Source organism: Vipera berus (genome assembly GCF_964194415.1).
Source record: "Vipera berus genome assembly, chromosome: 13".
Classification (NCBI taxonomy): Eukaryota; Metazoa; Chordata; class Lepidosauria; order Squamata; family Viperidae; genus Vipera; species Vipera berus.
The window spans coordinates 8,319,099-8,338,763 of record NC_138216.1 but is presented as its reverse complement, the minus strand read 5'-3'; the positions used below and the strand labels follow the sequence as shown (position 1 = coordinate 8,338,763).

Genomic DNA, 19,665 nt, shown 5'->3' with positions numbered 1-19,665 from the left:
TATGTTTGTTACATTTCCTAAAAACGGATTACCAGGTCTAGCGGTTTGCAAAGAGGGTCTAGGGCAGTGGGTCTTCAAACTTGGCCCTTTTATGGCTTGTGGACTTCAACTCCCAGAATTCCTCAGCCAACGTGGTGTCTGGCTGAGGAATTCTGGGAGTTGAAGAGCACAAGTTGTAAAAGGGCCAAGTTTGAAGATCCCCTGGTCTATGGAGATTGTCAGTCATCCAAGTCATGGTTGTCCCATGGTTGTCTAAAGAACTGAAGAAGCTTCTTGGATGAGAAGCGAAATGTCTTCAAGGAAAAACAACCCCCCCCCAAAAAAAGCCCAGTTGCCTCTCGAAAAAAAAGCACTTTTGGGGCAGAGTTACAAGTCGTTCTAAAAATGGAAAATCGTAATAATCGGGACTTGCCTGTGGTCATCTTTTCTGCTTAAATCAAAGGCGACTTTTGGAAACAAAGCATTGAAGATTACGTTTTCTTCTTCCAGAGGGACATCAATGAGTGAGCAAAGCAGCCAGGGTACTAGGAAAGGCTTTCGAGACTAAAGAGGCGAAAAGCTAGGAATTCTCTGGAGGAAAAAGGAATTACTTCCCTAAGGAAGATTAAAAATAATCGGGACGATGCAACGCTTCACCCTAATTATCGGGAATAACTTTGGGTGCATAGTTTTAATATAATAACCAACGGGAACTATTGCATAATTTCATTGGTACCTTTCTGATACTGGATTGAAAAAGAAATTTTGAAAACCCTACGTCCTTCTGTCAGGGCTATAGGGGATGCCAAAAAAGCACCCTTGGGGCCCAGTGGTGTGTGTGTGCGTGTGTGTGCGTGTGTGTGCGTGTGTGTGTGTGTGTGTGTTTTCCCCAAGATCCCCTGAGGTTAAGTTACTGACTCTGGAACTTGTAGTTAATAGATGTCTTTGGTTCTGTGTCTTCAATTCTAAAACTCCTGTGTCCATTGTAAGGATCTCAAACAAGATGGGTGAAATAGGGAATAAGAACTATTCTGGAATCTGCAAAATTTAGGGGACCACTTACTGCATCCACTTGACATGTTATTGTTGTCGTTAGTTGCAAAGTCGTGTCCGACCCATCGCGACCCCATGGACAACGTTCCTCCAGGCCTTCCTGTCCTCCACCATCATCTGGAGTCCATTTAAGCTCACGCCTACCGCTTCAGTGACTCCATCCAGCCACCTCCTTCTCTGTCGTCCCCTTCTTCTCTTGCCCTCAATCTTTCCCAGCATTAGGCTCTTCTCCAGTGAGTCCTTCCCTCATTAGGTGGCCAAAGTATTTGAGTGTCAACTTCAGGATCTGGCCTTCTAAAGAGCAGTCAGGGTTGATCTCCTCTAGGACTGTCCGGTTTGATCGCCTTGCAGTCCAAGGGACTCGCAGGAGTCTTCTCCAGCACCACAGTTCAAAGGCCTCAATTCTTTGGTGCTCAGCCTTTCTTATGGTCCAACTTTCACAGCCATACATTGCAACTGGGAAGACCATAGCCTTGACTATAACTTGACATATAGCAAGAGACATTCTTCCATGTCAAGGTCTACACCAGAGATTTGAGGCAATTGGATAAATTCTGGGTAAGGACTTTGTGTTGTCTTACAGCTACATAATCATAGCTGATGAGCACTGAATTAAAAGTCTTTTTGGAGGAGGGAGGCTGGTTTGGTTATTCTATTTCCTCCCAAAACAATAGAATATAACTTGTGGGGTTGGGAGGACATTGAAATGTATACACTATAGTTTGAGAAGACCCCAGAGTTTCTGTACTGGTGTCTTTCCTCTCTCCCATGTCCAATTCTTGAATGTCTTGACTATCCTTATTTATTTTCTGTGTTCAATCAAACGTAGCAGCAGTAAAGTAATTAAAACCTTGCTCTTCTTTTGAAATAAGGAATCTGGGATAACCCTCTCCCCCCCCCCGCCCCGAATTGTGGCTGGATCCCATAACTAAAGAACAGGGAAACCTAAAAAATTGGGATTTAGCAAACTACGTTGCATACTAATGTTGGAATTCACTGATGGGGAAATTAAGATGGAAAAGCTGTGGGTGCGATGAGAAGAGGGAACTTCAAAAGATGGAGCTGGAACAATACAGGAACAATAGATTTCTCTAACTGTCTATCCAAAGTAAGCATAGATAACTTTCTGCAGTGTACCATGAAACAACAATGCTGTTGTAAGCCATGATTCAGAGTCTGACTTTAACTTGGAAGCTGGCAAGGGGGGCTCAACTCACCACAGGACAAGAGTTACACTAATATCGAGGAACTAGTGGGATAGAATTGTTAAAATCATTTAAAATAACTACCGTAATTGTTGAATTGTTCTGCAGCGAGTTGTCCCATGAGGAGTTGGCTGTGGTGAGTTGACCGTGGTGAGTTGGCTGCAGCAAGTTGACCCATCCAGGCTGAGCCTGTGCCTCAGGACGGTCAGTCTCGGGAATCAACGGAGTCTGATCCACCACCGGGATCTCCTGTTCAGCTGGAGCAGTCAGAGGATGACGGGCAATCCCCCAAGCACCAGGTCTAGCTGCATCCAGAGGTGAGCAGAACAACGTTCCTCAATGAGGCTCCTCCCTAAGGCAAGGCCTTAGAAATTGCAGCTGGCTGATTTACTCAGCCGCTCGGCTTGCAGGCTGGTTGGAGACAACCGCTTGAGTTCTTAGCTCTTGCATCTAGTTCCTGCTTGTCGTTTGACCATTGACCATTGGACTATCTCAGGGGTCTTCAAACGTGGCCTTTTTATGACTTGTGGACTTCAACTCCCAGAATTCCTCAGCCAGGCATGCATGCCTGGCTGAGGAATTCTGGGACTTGAAGTCCACAAGTCATAAAAGGGCCACGTTTGAAGACCCCTGGACTATCTGCTTTGGCATTGTGTGACTCTTGCACCATATTTGAACTATACTATGGTTTCTTGGCCTACTTTATTGTTGCTTGGGATTGAATTTGGCTCTCCTGTTACTACTGTGCGTGTAATCAGACTTTGATTCTGAGCAGCTCAAGGTTGACTCAGCCTTCCGTCCAGTGGTGGGATTCAACTGGTTCGCACCGGTTCAGTAGAACTGGTAGCTAAATTTTGTTGAGTTTGGAGAACTGTCTGAACCCATGCTGCTTCTGGAAGTCCGTTCTAGGCCTCAGAGGCCTGGAGGAGGTCTCCCAGGCCTAGAATGGCCCACCGGAAGTGCATGGATGTCACATCCAGAAGTCCATTCTAGGCCTGGTGGATGCCTCCCAGGCCTAGAACAACCCACAGGAAGTGCATGGATGTCAATTCCGGAAATCCATTCTAGGCCTCGGAGGGCCGGGCCTGTATCCACACAGAGAACCGGATGTTCAGGTATTTGAATCCCACCACTGCTTCTGTCCTTCCAAGATCAGTAAAATGAGGACCCAGATTGTTAGGGGCCATATGCTGACTCTGTAAACCGCTTAGAGAGGGCTGTAAAGCACTGTGAAGCGGTATATAAGTTTAAGTGCTATTGCCCTTCCTTCCTTCCTTCCTTCCTTCCTTCCTTCCTTCCTTCCTTCCTTCCTTCCTTCCTTCCTTCCTTCCTTCCCAGTGGTTAGAATGCAGCATTTAGAGGCTGACTCTGCCCACAGCCTGGAGTTTGATCCTGACCGGCTCAAGGTTGACTCAGCCTTCCATCCTTCTGAGGTAGGTAAAATGAGGACCCAGATTGTTGGGGGGGCAACAGGCTGACTCTATAAACGGCTTACAGAGGGCTGTAAAGCAACGTGAAGCGGCATATAAGTGCTATCAGTAACCTTGAAACAGAGCACCTGTTGACCTCCAGATTTTGAAGTCATGACCCAACTTCTGTAATTCCCAATCGTTGATTACGGTGATTAGATCTTATAAGATTGGTGATTCCAAACTCTGAATTGCTGGGCCGTGTGCTTAGCAGGTACAGTTATTTCATTACTTTGGAATAAACCTGGTTTCACGGTGTTGAAGAAGAGAAGCCAAGTCAGAAACGCCTGGACTTTAGAAGCTGCTTCCAAAGTTTCAAGTCGTCCTTGATTTATAACCACAATTGTGACCAGAACTGTCATGCAAGGTGGTGGTTAAATGAGTCTCACCTGATTTTTATTATATATATATATTAAACACTTCTGATTATATATATACTGTATATATATACATATACATATACATATACATATACATATACATATACATATACATATACATATACATATACATATACATATACATATATAGGGACACGGTGGCTCAGTGGGTTAGGATGCTGAGCCTGTCGATCAGAAGGTCGGCAGTTTGGCGGGTTGAATCCCGAGTGCCGCGTAACAGAGTGAGCGCCTGTTACTCCTCCCAGCTTCTGCCAACCTAGCAGTTCGAAAGCACGTAAAAATGCAAGTAGAAAAATAGGGACCACTACGGTGGGAAGGTAACAGCGTTCCGTGCGCCTTTGGCGTCTAGTCATGCCGGCCACATGACCACGGATACGTCCTCGGACAAGCGCTGGCTCTTCGGCTTTGAAATGGAGATGAGTACCGGCCCCTAGAGTCTCTACCTCGCTTTTTTACTAGCCATTGATAAAAGGTATCCCGTGTTCTTAAGTATTCTTAATCTTCTTTCTCTTTCATTTTCAATGTCAATCTATCCATTTCTGCACAATCTAATTCACTCTTCCTCCGTTGGTAAATCTTCATTTTTTCAATGTTGAGCGAATGCAATTCTTGCTGCAGTTAATACATGAGCGCCTGTTACTCGTCCCAGCTTCTGCCAACCTAGCAGTTCGAAAGCATGTAAAAATGCAAGTAGAAAAATAGGGACCACTATGGTGGGAAGGTAACGGCGTTCCGTGCGCCTTTGGCGTCTAGTCATACCGGCCACATGACCACAGAGACGTCCTCGGACAAGCGCTGACTCTTTCTCATAATTTCCTACAATTAGGTCTAACAAAAATAATTCTGGCTTAAAATCTATGTGAGTTGTGGTGGTTTTTTTTGGTCATTTTCTCTAACCATAAGTGTATTCTTGACCAGAATCTTTTAGCTTTGGGGCATGTCCGGCAAAGATGGTAATAAGTGCCTGGTTTTTGTCTACATTTCCAACAGTTGCTAGATATGTTTTTAAACATTTTTGCTAACTTCACCGGTGTTAAGTGCCATCTATAGAACATTTTGTATAGGTTTTCTTTGCACACCACCGCTTTTACCTGTTCTTATCTTTCTAATATTAGGGACGCGGTGGCTCAGTGGGTTAGGACGCTGAGCTTGTCGATCGGAAGGTCGGCAGTTTGGCGGGTCGAATCCCGAGTGCCGCGTAGCAGAGTGAGCGCCTGTTACTCGTCCCAGCTTCTGCCAACCTAGCAGTTCGAAAGCATGTAAAAATGCAAGTAGAAAAATAGGGACCACTACAGTGGGAAGGTAACAGCGTTCCGTGCGCCTTTGGCGTCTAGTCATGCTGGCCACATGACCACGGAGACGTCCTCGGACAAGCGCTGGCTCTTCGGCTATGAAACGGAGATGAGCACCGGCCCCTAGAGTCGGAAACGACTAGCACACATGTGCGGGGGAACCTTTACCTTTACCTTTATCTTTCTAATGCCAGCCCAATGATGTAGTATAATAATTATGCAAGCGTTGCCCTTTAAAATCTCTCATAATGCCCTGGGGAGCTCTACTACAGATAGTTTTCACCTTACGGCCCCAATTGGCATCGGAATGGCCACGGCAAAGCTAGGCAGTTCTTAAGTGAGTGGCCCCTGATTCTGAGACCTTTTTTTGGCTGGGGTGCCTGGATTGTTGCAGTCATTAAGGAAATTTTTTATTTTATTTATTTTTTATTTTAATTCCATTTATATCCCGCCCTTCTCCGAAGACTCAGGGCGGCTTACAAGCTTAGCAGTAGCCTTCATTCTATGTATATGCCTGCTTATTAGGGCTTTCACACACACCCCCAAGCGGCATCATTACAAAGTCAGCTTAATTGCCCCCAACAATCTGGGTCCTCATTTTACCTACCTTGGAAGGATGGAAGGCTGAGTCAACCGTGAGCCTGGTGGGACTCGAACCTGCACTAATTGCAGGCAGCTGGTGTTACTTAAGGAGGCATTAGCCCACTGCTCCACCAAGGCTGGTGAAATGGATCAGGCTTCTCTCATTGACTGGCTGCTGGAAGCCCCTAGGGAAGGTTGCCAATGGCAGTCATACAACACTGGAATACTGCAACCGTTGGAACTACATTCCACTGGCACATAGATTTTCCACACGGGATCTCGTCCCCAACTTGGTCCTTCAGGTCTTCCAATGGTAGAATAGAATAGAGCTGGAAGGCACCTTAGAGGTCTTCTAGTCCATCCCCCTGCTCAAGCAGGAGAACCTATACCATCTCAGACAGGTGATTGTCTAGTCTTTTCTTAAAGATCTCCAAGGATGGGGCGCCCAGGATTTCTGGAGGCCAGCTGTTCCACTGGTTAATTGTCCTCACTGCTGGGAACTTTCTCCTTAATTCCAGTTTCCAACCATTGTTTCTCCTCTTTCCTTTTGTTGCTTTGGAGAATAATTTGACCCCCTCTTCTTTGTGGCAGCCCCTCAGATATTGGAATGCTGCTATCATGTCTCCCCTATTTCTTCCTTTCTTTAGACTAGCCAAACCCAAGTCCCGCAGCCGTTCTTCGTATGTTTTGGTCTCCAGGCCTTGGATCATCTTCGTTGCTCTTCTCTGAATTTTCCCCAGACTCTCATGATGGTGCCCCCATCACCACTGTAGCCAAAACCATCCACCTGGCTACCGCTCCTCCCTCTTCCAGTCTTTCCTTCCAAAGTCACAAATGTCCTGCCTGCCCGGAATTGCAGTGAGTTGCGTCGTGTGCGTCATAATTGACAGCACGTCGCGTGCGACGTCACTGCCTGCCTTCCTGCTTTGCTCCTGTAGAAACCCATAGCCATAGCGTCAGACAGAACACCCATCTTATGTGCAGCAGTTTTATTCTTTATTTATAAAATGTGTTTATTTATAAATATTATTGATCAAATGTACTGCCTTGCCCATCTTACCATATAGGGGAACTCTGGGTGGCTTGCAGTTAGAGCTAAGTTAAAACATAAAAAGCTAAAACCAAACCTTAAAACCAAAGACCCACGGGGTGGGCGGTGGGGTGGGGGGGTGGGCAGAGGTGGGATCTGTTATTATTCATTCCACCACCTTCCATTGCCCCAAGCCGACCGCTTTAGGTCCTTGAGAGACCCTAGCTTTCATCTCTGGAATGATGTCCAGTGGACTCTTGATCGCCCACATTTTGCATTGAGGAGCTCAAGGGGGCATAGACGGCACCCCCACCTGCAATGTTTTTCCCCCCATGTCATCCCATCAACTGAAGGCCGTCAGAGCTTCCTTACCGACGGTGGGTTGGAATTCTGGATCTTACCTGCTCCTAATCCAGCAATTCCTTCTCCAAACCACCCGAGGGGGAGGACAAGAAGCAATGGGTGGACACTCTTTAAAGGGAGAAGCAGCCTGCAACCTGTGGGTCAGAAGAATTCATCAGTGACATGGCTAGCCTTCAGAAGTTGTGGGTGCTCCATCCCTGGAGCTTTTGACAGACAGCTATTTGTCTGGAATGGTACGGTGTGTGTGTGTGTGTGTGTGTGTGTTTGTGTGTGTGTGCTGCTTCAGCAGGGGGGTTGGACTAGAAGACCTCCAAGGTCCCATCCCGCTCTCGGATTCTACGTCCTAGCAAACCAAGTAGGTCTGGAATGGTATGGGTTAGTTAAGGGTCTCTCCTGCTTCAGCAGGGGGGGGTGTTGGACTAGAAGACCTCCAAGGTCCCATCCCGCTCTCCGATTCTATGTCCTAGCAAACCAAGTAGGTCTGGAATGGTATGGGTTAGTTAAGGGTCTCTCCTGCTTCAGCAGGGGGGGGTGTTGGACTAGAAGACCTCCAAGGTCCCATCCCGCTCTCCGATTCTATGTCCTAGCAAACCAAGTAGGTCTGGAATGGTATGGGTTAGTTAAGGGTCTCTCCTGCTTCAGCAGGGGGGGTTGGACTAGAAGACCTCCAAGGTCCCATCCCGCTCTCGGATTCTACGTCCTAGCAAACCAAGGCTCTGAGTTTCCACTTTGGGGAGAGCTGCCCCCCCCACCCCAAAGCGGGAGTCTTCAGGTTGTCCTTACTGGGCCGTTTTTGTTTCCCCCCCCCTCTCCTTTGATCTCAGTTGGCCAATTTATTTATTTATTAAAAAAAGGGATAGGATGACTCAGTTGCCACGGAGAAGGTGGGGGCCGGGGGGGGGGCAGGGCGGGAGAAGGATGTCAGTTCAGAACAAGTCCAGGAAAAAGGACGTCTCCATCACCCTTCTGGCCTAACCCTAACTCTGCCACTAAGGGAAGAGGGATGCCACAGGTTCCCCCATCCCTCTCCCCCATCCCTCACCACACACACACACACACACACACACACAAACACACAAAGCAAGCTTTCCCCTCCACCCCTACCCACCTTGGCTGAACCGGAGACGAACCTCCTAAAAATACGGCCCCTCCTTTTTCAATTTCCTAAAAGCTTCCAGCAACCCAATGGCCTGTGAAGCTGCGGGGAGGGGGGGGGGAAGGACGGGGGGGGGAGAGAAGAGGGAGAGAGCGCGAGAAAGAACTAATAATGCAAGTTTCCTGCCTCCCCCCCCCCCCACACACACACTTTCTGCCTTTCCAGAAACTCGGAGGTTCGGCCCCAAAGCGGGACAAAACCCATTCCTTTCCCCCCACCCCCACCCCCACCGGCCCCGAAACCCACTTTCTTCTATTTCCACCTTCCTTCTTTCGCCGCCCCCCCCCCCCCGGCCCAACTCCCAGTTAAGCCCGCTCGGTTTGGGATCCAGACTTTCTAAACTTCGTCTCTCTTTTTCCCCCTCCTCTTCTCCTTTCTCTCCGCGCCCCCCCCCTCCGCTTTTCCTGGTCCTTTCCGGGCTTGTCTTTGTTGGGTTGGTGGGGGGGGGGAGAGAGAGAGAGAGAGTGGGGAGGTGAGAGACAACCTAAGGACCCCTCCCCTTTGGAAGAAAAAAAAAACCTCCCCAAGCCAGGAAAAAAGAGAGTGATTGTCGGGGTCGGTTGGGGGGGGGGGAGAGAAAAAGAAAAAGAAGCAGGTCGCCCAGCGGAGGGGCTGAAGGCTGTTCTGCCCTCCACGCGCAAACGCCGCGACCCCACAGCCCTGCCCGGCCGGGTGCGCGGGGGGGGGGCGAATTAAACGTCTCTCGAAATCTGCTTCTCATTTTCCGCGGGGAATTGACGTTCTCTATTTCCCCCCACCCACCCACCCCAATACCTCTCTCTCTCTCTCTCTCTCTCTCTCTCTCTCTCTCTCTCTCTCTCTCTCTCTCTCTCTCTCTCTCTCTCCCCGTCTTTTTAACCCTTGGATCTATTGAACTTTCCCCTCTCCCCCCCCTCCCAAAGTCCAAGCCCCCCCAAAAAAACCCTTTTCTTAAAAGCAAGCCCGCTGGGGCTGTTTCCCCCCCCCTCTCTCTCTCTCTCTCTCTCCCGTCTTTTTAGCCCTTGGATCTATTGAACTTTCCCTCTCCCCCCCCAAAGTCCAAGGCGCCCCCCCCAAACCCTTTTTTTAAAAGCAAGCCCGCTGGGGCTGTTTCCTCTCTCTCTCTCTCTCTCTCTCTCTCTCTCTCTCTCTCTCTCTCTCTCTCTCTCTCTCTCTCTCGTCTTTTTAGCCCTTGGATCTATTGAACTTTCCCTCTCCCCCCCCAAAGTCCAAGCCCCCCCCAAAAAAACCCTTTTCTTAAAAGCAAGACCGCTGGGGCTGTTTCCCCTCTGTTGCATCTCTCTCTCTCTCTCTCTCTCTCTCTCTCTCTCTCTCTCTCTCTCCCGTCTTTTTAGCCCTTGGATCTATTGAACTTTCCCTCTCCCCCCCCCAAAGTCCAAGCCCCCCCCCAAAAAACCCTTTTCTTAAAAGCAAGACCGCTGGGGCTGTTTCCCCTCTGTTGCATCTCTCTCTCTCTCTCTCCGGTTTCTCTCTCTCTCCCCCCCCCTTTCCTCCTCCTTTTCCTCTCGGCTCGGTTCCTCCCAGTTCTTCACGCTGAGCCATTGGGGGGGGGGCAGAGAGAGATTGGGGAAACCTCGGCCAACCGTGCCAGGGAGCAAAGAAGAGACGGGGGCGTCCCGTTCCGCATTCGCAGCAGCAGCAGCAGCAGCTGCAGATGTTTCGGCGTGTCTTTCTCGGCTCGGGCTGGGAGAGGAGAGTTTCCCCCCCCCCGCCTCCTCTTTTTCTCCTCCTCCTTGCCCGGTTTTGCAAGCCTGGCGTACCTACGAGCAGTTGCGGGCTACCCGGAGTGCTAAAAAAATAATAATAACCCTCTGAACTCGCTTCGGCTCGGGCAGAATCTGACGTGTCTCTTGCGGGCGATCTTCCTACCTGCGCTCTTCTTTCTCAGTAAGTGGGAACGCGTGTCTGTGTCTGTGTCTTGTCTGTCTGTCTGTCTTTCTCTCTCTCTCTCTCCATCTCTCTTTCTCTTTCTCTCTCTTTCTCTCTTTCTTTCTCTCTCTCTCTCTCTCTTTCTCTCTCTCTCTTTCTCTTTCTCTCTCTCTCTCTTTCTCTTTCTCTCTCTCTCTCTCTCTCTTTCTTTCTCTCTCTCTCTCTCTTTCTCTCTCTCTCTCTCTTTCTCTCTCTCTCTTTCTCTCTCTCTTTCTCTCTCTCTCTTTCTCTCTCTCTCTCTTTCTCTCTCTCTCTCTCTCTTTCTCTCTCTCTCTTTCTCTCTCTCTCTCTCTTTCTCTCTCTCTCTCTCTCTCTCTCTCTCTCTCTCTCTCTCTCTCTCTCTGTCTTTTTCTGGGGAAACTCGGTCCTTCGCAAAGGGTTCCCTCTGTGCGCGCCCCCCTCCCCAGCCGACCCCCCCCCCACTTCCCAAACTTCATTTGACACAGTTTTAAGCCCGGGTTGTAGGCAAGTGTGTGTGTGTGTGTTGGGGGGAACTCCCCTTTTTGTCCGGATTGCTTCTTATAAAAAAGCAAAATCTAGCTATTGTTACGTGTTGGCTCCTTGCTTGTAGATCAGTGGAAGAGAATATTGCTATTCTGGTTTATAGGAGGTGGAAGCTCCCCTTACTGGCGGGTTGTTCTTGCTCACGGACAAGTGGAAAGATCTTACTTACGACTGCAGAGTGGAAGAACCTTTTTTTTTTGTTCTCCGGTTTGTAAAAAAATAATAATGGGAAAACCACCTATCCTTCCTGTTTGTAGAAGAATGGAAAATCCTCCCCCCCCCTTGTTATTACTAATTATTATTGCTGTTTATAGGAAAGTGGAAGGTGGCTGTGTGGAGGAGGGCTGATCACACACCGCCAGCCAGAGGTTTATTTAGACTAGATTTGACATTTTGATCCAGTTATCCACTCCTTCCCAAGGACCTGAAATACTTTCTAATTATTACACTGGTCAAGTGACTTTTGTCAGCTAAAGGGGAAAAAAGCATTTAAGGGAAGGGTCATTCTCTTTCCATCCTTTTCTTAAAACTCTCTTTATTTCTTTCGATTCCTTTCTTTCCCCCATTTAATCTGTTCACTGCTTCGTCTGGGAGGTTAAATACAAGGTTGTTTTTTTAAAAAAAAACTTTTCTTTTTTTTAAAAAACCACTTTCTATAGGATACAGCCTGTGCTAGTTTTTAGGGCCCCCTCAGAGGGTTCTTGTGGAGGTGGGGGGGGGGAACTGTATCAAAGAGCAAATTGGCAGTTTAAGCACTTTGTCTTCCAACATGATTGATGGATGGCTTGGAAGGAGTTTTATTTTATGCCCGGCTGGAAACGCAGGACGGTGTGTTGGGCTACGCTGTGTCAAATGGTGGCAACCGCTCGGTGTGGTTCTGAAACGAAATGCCAAAGATTATAATGGGTTATAAAAAAAAGAGGAAACGATACGTTTATGGCTCAATAGAGAATCACGTCCCGGCTCTCAACGAGAAATGTTTAAAAGTTGTGTGGGGCGGGGTGGGGTGGGGGGAGAATTTTATAAGCATCTCAAGCAGAGATTTTGCAGATGGTGTGCATATGTGAGCTCGCCCTGTCGCACGCTGCGTCGCTGGCCACATGTGTGGCATTTCTCTCCGAGATCCCAGATGCTTTTGAAAGAGATGTCTCTCTGGCTGGGCACATCTGGAAGGAAGGCCTCTGTCCCAAGTGATCAAACGCAAACATCTCCCTGATGGGAGCTGGGCCAGGGGATGCCCCCTTGCCTTTGACAAGACCCATCTCTACTTTCTCAGTAGGACAACAAGGTCAACACTAGAAGATCCTTCTTCTTGGGCTTGGCAAGGGTTTCTCACCCACGGCTCAACCCTCTTTCCTCTTGTTGGAGAAAGACTTGGCCATAGAGCATCTGGATCATCTGGGTCAACACCAAGGATGGTGCTCCAAGTCGCTAGACTTCCAAAATATTGAGTTGCCAACTCCTAGGCTTTACTCTAGTGGCCAGGCTGCCTCACAGGTTTTTTTTTTCCTCTTGACACATCTGGACCCTACCAGGCTGAGGAACCACTGTCTCCAGCTGTAGAAGTCAAGTCTTCATATTTGGAACACGGTTCCTGTTTTTCGGGACCTCTCTTGATCAGAAGCTACCGGATGAGGAGACTTCTTTCTCTTCTCTCTATTGCTCAACTCTTTGGCCATTTCACTTTTTTCCAGTTCTTTTCCTGGAATTCAGAGGCACAGAGTTGTTGTCCTTGTTGTTGTCGTTTTAAGTGTGTCTAGTTGTTGTTGTTTTTCTTTAAACAGCCCCTCTCTCACTTTTCCAGAATGTGTTAAGAAACGTTTTCAAGAAAGAAGGTCAGTCCTGAAGGAAAATGCATTAAGACCCAGGCTGAAATAGAAATGTTAAACCAGAAGGCATTCGTTTTCCTAGACCAATTAATTTCATAGAGGGGACGGAGGGGACAAAACCCGGGATTTGCTGCTAACGGGCATCTGTCTCTTCTATCCAGATTACCTGTTGAAGTGGGCAGGTAGATACAGTTCTCTGCCAATGTGCCCGGAGGTGTGAATGCATGTGCAGTGGTGAGCATTAAGGTCTCATGGATGAGGTCATTCCACTTCAAAGCGATGCCCCTTTTCAATGGCTTCCAATGCTGATGGTCTGGAGCTTTCTAACTGGCAGGAATCTGCCTTCTTCATTCTTCCAGCCTTTCATCTCGCCAAAGAAAAAGAAAAAAAACCAAACAAGACTGCAGACCTCTCAGAGTTCTTACCGATCTTTGCAAGATGCGAGGTAGGAATGAAATAGAACATAGAATAATAGAGTTGGAAGGGACCTTGGAGGTCTTCTAGTCCAGCCCCCCTGCTCAGGCAGGAAACCCTATCCCATTTCAGATAAATGGCCGTCCGGTCTCTTCTTAAAAAAACCTCCAGCGTTGGAGCGTTCACCGCTTCTGGAGGCAGGTTGTTCCACTGGTTAATTGTTCTAACGGTCAGGAAGTTTCTCCTTACTTCCAGGTTGCTTCTCTCCTTGATGAGTTTCCAGGGCTTTTTTTCTCATAGAACGCTGAGAACGGAGTTCCGGCACCTTTTTTGGATAGAACCTTGTAGGGTAGGCAAGGTGGGTTGTATGACATGTGTGAGTTCCGGCACCTTTTTTCTTTTACCAAAAAAAAAGCACTGTGAGTTTCCATCCATTGTTTCTTGTCTTGCCTTCTGGGCTTTTGCAAAAAAAATAAAAATAAAATAAGTTGACCTTATTTTCCAAAATAAGTTGACCTTATTTATTTGATCCTAAAAGAGCCCACCTCTTTTAGAACAGCTTTCCTTTGCTTGGTGTCCTTCAGCCCTGTGGGACGTCCAACTCCCATGATAACCCAGCCATTCTAGGCTAGTTGTGAATTAGGAAGTCCGATAGGTCTGGTGTGTGTGTGTGTGTGTGTGTGTGTGTGTGTGTGTGTGGGAGGCAAAATTGCAGAAGACTATTTTAGAGCATGCCAAATGCAAACTCTGCTGGAGGGATTGTGCCGGTTTCAGAACAGGCTGCACCCCTTAAAACTTCGTTTTGCATCACCTTTCCGTTTAATATTTCAAATCCTGCACTTCATGCTCATTTCCAAACCTTAATTCCATCCGTCTCACAGCAACGGCTGCCGGCTGTTTGTCTCAATTGCAAAGCAGCCCTTTTGGGGGGGGGGGGTTTGTTCTTTTTTTTCCTTTTTCCCCAAATTCTGATATGTGCAAAGAAGTTGGCAAGTCAGTTGCGGTGCCAGAACCTCAAAATGGGCTGGGATCCTTCTGGATTGGAAAGGAATATCTACAGTTAGTCCTTGACGGTACGACCACAATTGAGCCCCAACATTTATGTTGCTAAATGAGACAGTCGTTAAGTGAGTTTTGCCCCCGTTTTATGACCGTTCTTGCCGCAGTCGTCAGGCCAATCACCGCAGTTGTTAAATTAGCAACAAAGTTGTTAGGTGGATCTGTCTTCCCCATTGACTTTGCTTGTCAGAAGTTTGCCAATGGTGATCACTGCAGCCGTCATAAATATTAGTCGTCTGCCAATCATCTGAATTTTGATCACATGACCAGGGGGGGTGCTGCAAACAGTGCTAGGTGACATTATTATTATTGTTGCTGTTGTTGTTGTTATTTATTGATTTTCTCATTTTACAGTCAAATATTTGAAAAGCAACGTGTTGTCTGGGTCAATCAATAATTCAGTGACATACATAACTCTTTAGTGTAAGTCTAATATTACAACAGAGGGACGTGGTGGCTCAGTTGGTTAGGACGCTGAGCTTGTCGATCAGAAGGTTGGCAGTTTGGCGGGTCGAATCCCGAGTGCCGCGTAACAGAGTGAGCGCCTGTTCCTTGTCCCAGCTTCTGCCAACCTAGCAGTTCGAAAGCAAGTAAATATGCAAGTAGAAAAATAGGGACCACTATGGTGGGAAGGTAACAGTGTTCCGTGCGCCTTTGGCGTCTAGTCATGCCGGCCACATGACCACGGAGACATCCTCGGACAAACGCTGGCTCTTCGGCTATGAAACGGAGATGAGCACCGGCCCCTAGAGTCGGAAATGACTAGCACGCATGTGCGGGGGAACCTTTACCTTTACCTTAATATTACAACATCAAGAATTTCCTCTCTTTTTCCGCTATTACTTGTCTTCCCATATCGGGCAAATACATTTCTTATTATTATCAAGTAAATAAAAACATTTCATTTATCAATCATTTCCGTTTCTAACCAATGGATATCTTCACCCCATTTGCACTTAATATCCTTGTCTTCGATCAATGTCCCGTTATTGCTTTTTTTAAAAAAAAAAGTTTTGGTTTCCTATCAACATTCAAAACAACACATTGATGATTTCTAAGGACATTATGTTTAGCCTCGGTCACTTTTTCCAATGCCGTCGTAACTTCGAACAGTCCCTAAATGAACTGTTTGTTAGTTTAGGATGATCTGTATTCCGTGAGAGTGAAATGGAGCATGATTAAGCCTCCAACAGCTATTCCTCCCTCCCCAGCTCCTGAGGCCTCCTCAAAAGATGTCACCAAATTTCAAGGGTATCTTTGCTGAAAATCAGAAGTGAGTCACTTTAAACAACGCAGCGTCTGCTTTTAAACAGCCTTTGCACAATTTTTTTTTTAAAAAAATGAAATCTGTCTGTCTCCTCCAACACCATCCTTGGGACTCGAGCAGAAAAACCTGGCCCCATCCAGGTGGGTCTTATAGCTCCACCCACACTGCACGATTGCTCCACCCACTGCTCTCCGGGGTCCACTCAGAGGGGCAGCCCTATCCTGCAGGAAAGTGGCACTCTTGGTTGTAAGCTCTGCTTATTAATTATTATTATTATTATTAATTTTATTTATATACCGCCCTTCTCCCGAAGGACTCAGGGCGGTGAACAGGGCAAGCATAAAAAATACAAAGTTACAAAAGTTAAAAAAGGATTAAATATATGCTTCTTTAGCTTCATCCATTTTTGCTTCTTTGGGCGTTCAGATCCACAAAACTTTGGTTTTTTCCCAATCTCTTCTTGGGGGAGAGATTGGAAAGAAACCATGGTGGGTGCCATCTTGATTGTTTTGACCACCCCCGGCCAGGCCGATACCCAAAGGTCATCCTTCCCCTTCCATGTGCAACATTGGTGAGAGGACATTAATTTTTGACAAGCCACCTAGAAGTCTCCTTGAATATCTTACACTGCTTTTTCTAGCACCTGCCACCTAGGTCAGGGGTAGGCAACCTCGGCTCTTTTATGACTCGTGGACTTCAACTCCCAGAATTCCTCAGCCAGCCACGCTGAGGAGAAAGAGAGAGGTTTCCATGCTGAGCCATGCTGGCTGAGGAATTCTGGGAATTGAAGACCACGAGTCATAAAAGAGCCGAGGTTGCCTACCCCTGACCTAGGGGAACGTTCTTTTTTTGCCTAATACTGTAGTAGAGTCATCTTTTCCCCATTAGGTGGGTCAAGTGACCCATTGAGATTGGCATGAATGCCTTAGAATCCAATTGATAGTTTAATGTAGGATAGTAAAGATGTTGGGCTAGAGCAGGGGTCTTCAGACTTGTCAACTTTAAGACTTGTGGACTTCAACTCCCAGAATTCCTCAGCCAGCCAGGAATTCTGGGAGTTGAAGTCCACAAGTCTTAAAATTGACAAGTTTGAAGACCCCTGGACTAGATAATCTCACGTTCAAATCTTCACTGGACCACAGAAGACTTTAAGCCGGTCTTTGGGTCTCAGCCCAGTCCACCATGCTAGGTTGTTGTGGAGAGAATAGGACGAGTGGAAACCTCTGCGTACATCATTTCGACGTCCTGCAGAAAATGTGTGAGATGTGAATAACTAGGATGGGTTTGCTGTCATATAACGTGGGACTTGAAGGACCTCTCTGGACTAGATTCTTGTCTTTCTTCTTCTTGGCTGGCCTCTTATGGGCATCCTTCATCCATTGAATGACTTCTTTTGTTCTGTCCTTGGCTCTCTCGGCACAAACTGGCCATCCTTTGGATTCTGGAGAGAGGCTATTTCTCCTCCAAAGTTGTGGGACCCGTTATTTTCCCTAAGGGCTGAGCAAAAAATAATGTTTTACAAATCCTCCTGCTCCTCCTCCTCCTCTTCCTTCCTCCTTCCTCCCTCTCCCAATTATGGCTAAACACTAGTTGAATCCATGCAGTTGACAGTAGTTATCTAGACTGATCAGTTGTTCCTTGCAATCCAGTACTTCTCTTGAAGCTGAAATTGTTGATAAGCATTTGAAACTGAGCAGTTAAAAAAATGGGCCTACCTTTCTTCCAAAAGCATCTTTTATCCCAACATGCAGCTTGGCTCACTTTCTGAACTACCTGTACCAGATTTATTTGAGCTAGATAGCAGGGTCTAGATAGCTGAGAAATTAGAGAAGGCCTCTTTGCTCGTATGCGGATTCAGTTTTCGCATCTGCTTTTTAGTTATGCCAAGCTTCTCAATCCAAATCTCTGCTAAGCTTGTGATGGTACTCCTTTTTTTAAAAAAAATGAGTCTTCCGTGACTGTATTTTGAGTCATCGTTCAGAGGTGCAGTAAGAGGAAAGCGGGGAGGGGGGTTATAGAGCTTGAAGGGGTCTTTCCCTAGATGGAGCTTTGATTGAAGCAAATACCTCTACCCGGTATTCAAGAATCCCCTGTCCTTTCCTTAGTGCAGGGGTAGGCAACCTTGGCTCTTTTATGACTCGTGGACTTCAACTCCCAGAATTCCTCAGCCAGCCACGCTGAGGAGAAAGAGAGAGGTTTCCATGCTGAGCCATGCTGGCTGAGGAATTCTGGGAGTTGAAGTCCACGAGTCATAAGTGATTGTTCACTAGGACTCCAAGATCCCTCTCACAGTTGCTACTATTGAGCCAGGTACCACCTCTACCAGGGGTAGGCAACCTTGGCTCTTTTTATGACTCGTGGACTTCAACTCCCAGAATTCCTCAGCCAGCCACGCTGAGGGGAAAGAGAGAGGCTTCCAAGCTGAGCCATGCTGGCTGAGGAATTCTGGGAGTTGAAGTCCACGAGTCATCAAAGAGCCAAGGTTGCCTACCCCTGCCCTAGTGCAAGTGGCAGCCCTGCACCAGTCTTAAAAGAGCTACTCAAAGTCCGATCTGGATAGGAGACTACAAGGAAATCCAGGGTTACAGACTAAAGGGAGTTATTGGAGCGGGTGGGTGGAATAGTGTTTTTCGTGATGGCAACCCCTTGTGCATCCAGGCCAGGAAATGTCACAGGCCTGCCATTGAAGTCACCAGAAGCTGAGCTTGTTCTGAGCAGGATTTTTCTTTTACTTGGGAATTAACAAGTGGAAATTGGGGAGATTTATCTTTAGGAGCAATTCATTAAACATTCTGAAGGTTTAGGACAGAGAGGGTGCAGCTGAACTCCTTCCCCCACCCTCCCAATTGCTGGCAACTCAGCAACCGGGAAATAAGTGCAAGACATTGCAAACTTCTCCTGCTGGCTTAAAACGGTTTTGGGATGATTTTTTTTTTAACCAACATTTGTGCAGACACTAAGAGTCCTGATCCCTGGAAAGTTTGGCTTAAAAGATCTCTCTCTCTCTCTCTCTCTCTCTCTCTCTCTCTCTCTCTCTCTCTCTCTCTCTCTCTCTCTCTCTCTCTCTCTCTCTCTCTCTCTCTCTCTCTCTCTCTCTCTCTCTCTCTCTCTCTCTCGTCTCTCTCTCTCTCTCTCTCTCTGTCTCTGTCTCTGTCTCTGTCTCTGTCTCTGTCTCTGTCTCTCTCTCTGTCTCTGTCTCTCTCCTGTCTGGCAATTTCTTTTTAAGAAGTGCCCCAGTTCATAAATCCGGATATTCTTCCTTGCACCGCCTGCTCTTCTAGTACCCAGAACATTTTAGGGATGAGTCATTGGCCGTATCAGCCAGCAGGAAAACAATGCTGACGAAGAAGCAGAAAACATGAAATCCTTGATAAGAAGGAAAGAGACAAATTGACGTCAATTCCATCCATAGACTGTCCTCCTCCTGCAATTTATTCCATCCTCTTTTGGGATAGCGTTTGATATAAAAGGCAGACTTCTTGATAATATGCCAGCTGTTTTTTTTCTCTCTTTCTCTCTCTCTCTCAAAAAAAAATATGGGACCGTTTCTTTTAGGTGTCCCAATAATTCTAACATTTTTTTTTTTAAAAAAAGGACCTCATCAAAATCTTGAGCAAGTAGGCAGATCCTACATATTTGCGTTCTTTAAGTTTATAAGTTTAAGTTTAATAAATTTAATAAATATAAGAGAGTACAGATATGCCTCCACTTACAACTGGGACCAGAATTTCTGTTACTGAGCGAGTTTCACCTGATTTTTACGACTTTATGATTTTTGTTTTGCTGCGGTTAAGTGAATCCTATGGTTGTTAAGCAAATCCAGCTGACACTATTTGCTTGATGGAACTCAGGTGGGAAGATCACAGAGGGGGGGGGGATCATCTCTCTCTCTCTCTCTAAAACACACATACACACACATACACACACACACACGGGACACCTGCAATCATTGGGAATATATGCTGGTTGCCAAACAACCAAATTTTAATCATGTGGCCTTAGGGATGATGCAATGGTCATAGGTTTGATCTAGTGGTTAGGGCACTAGGCTGGAAAGCTGGAGACTGTGAGTTGTAGTCCTGCCTTAGGCATGAAAGCCAGCTGGGTGACTTTGGCCCAGGCCTTCTCTCAAA

General features: G+C 46.9%; 1 protein-coding gene across 1 annotated transcript in view; it reads left to right on the top strand.

Annotated features, from left to right (window-relative positions):
- Nucleotides 1-10,395: 10,395 nt before the first annotated feature.
- Nucleotides 10,396-19,665, top strand: part of NTN3 (netrin 3) — a 113,822-nt gene continuing 104,552 nt past the window's right edge. Inside the window, exon 1 of the mRNA XM_081338444.1 lies at nucleotides 10,396-10,417. The gene's annotated coding sequence lies outside the window, so the exon portion shown is untranslated. The remainder of the gene's footprint in view (nucleotides 10,418-19,665) is intronic.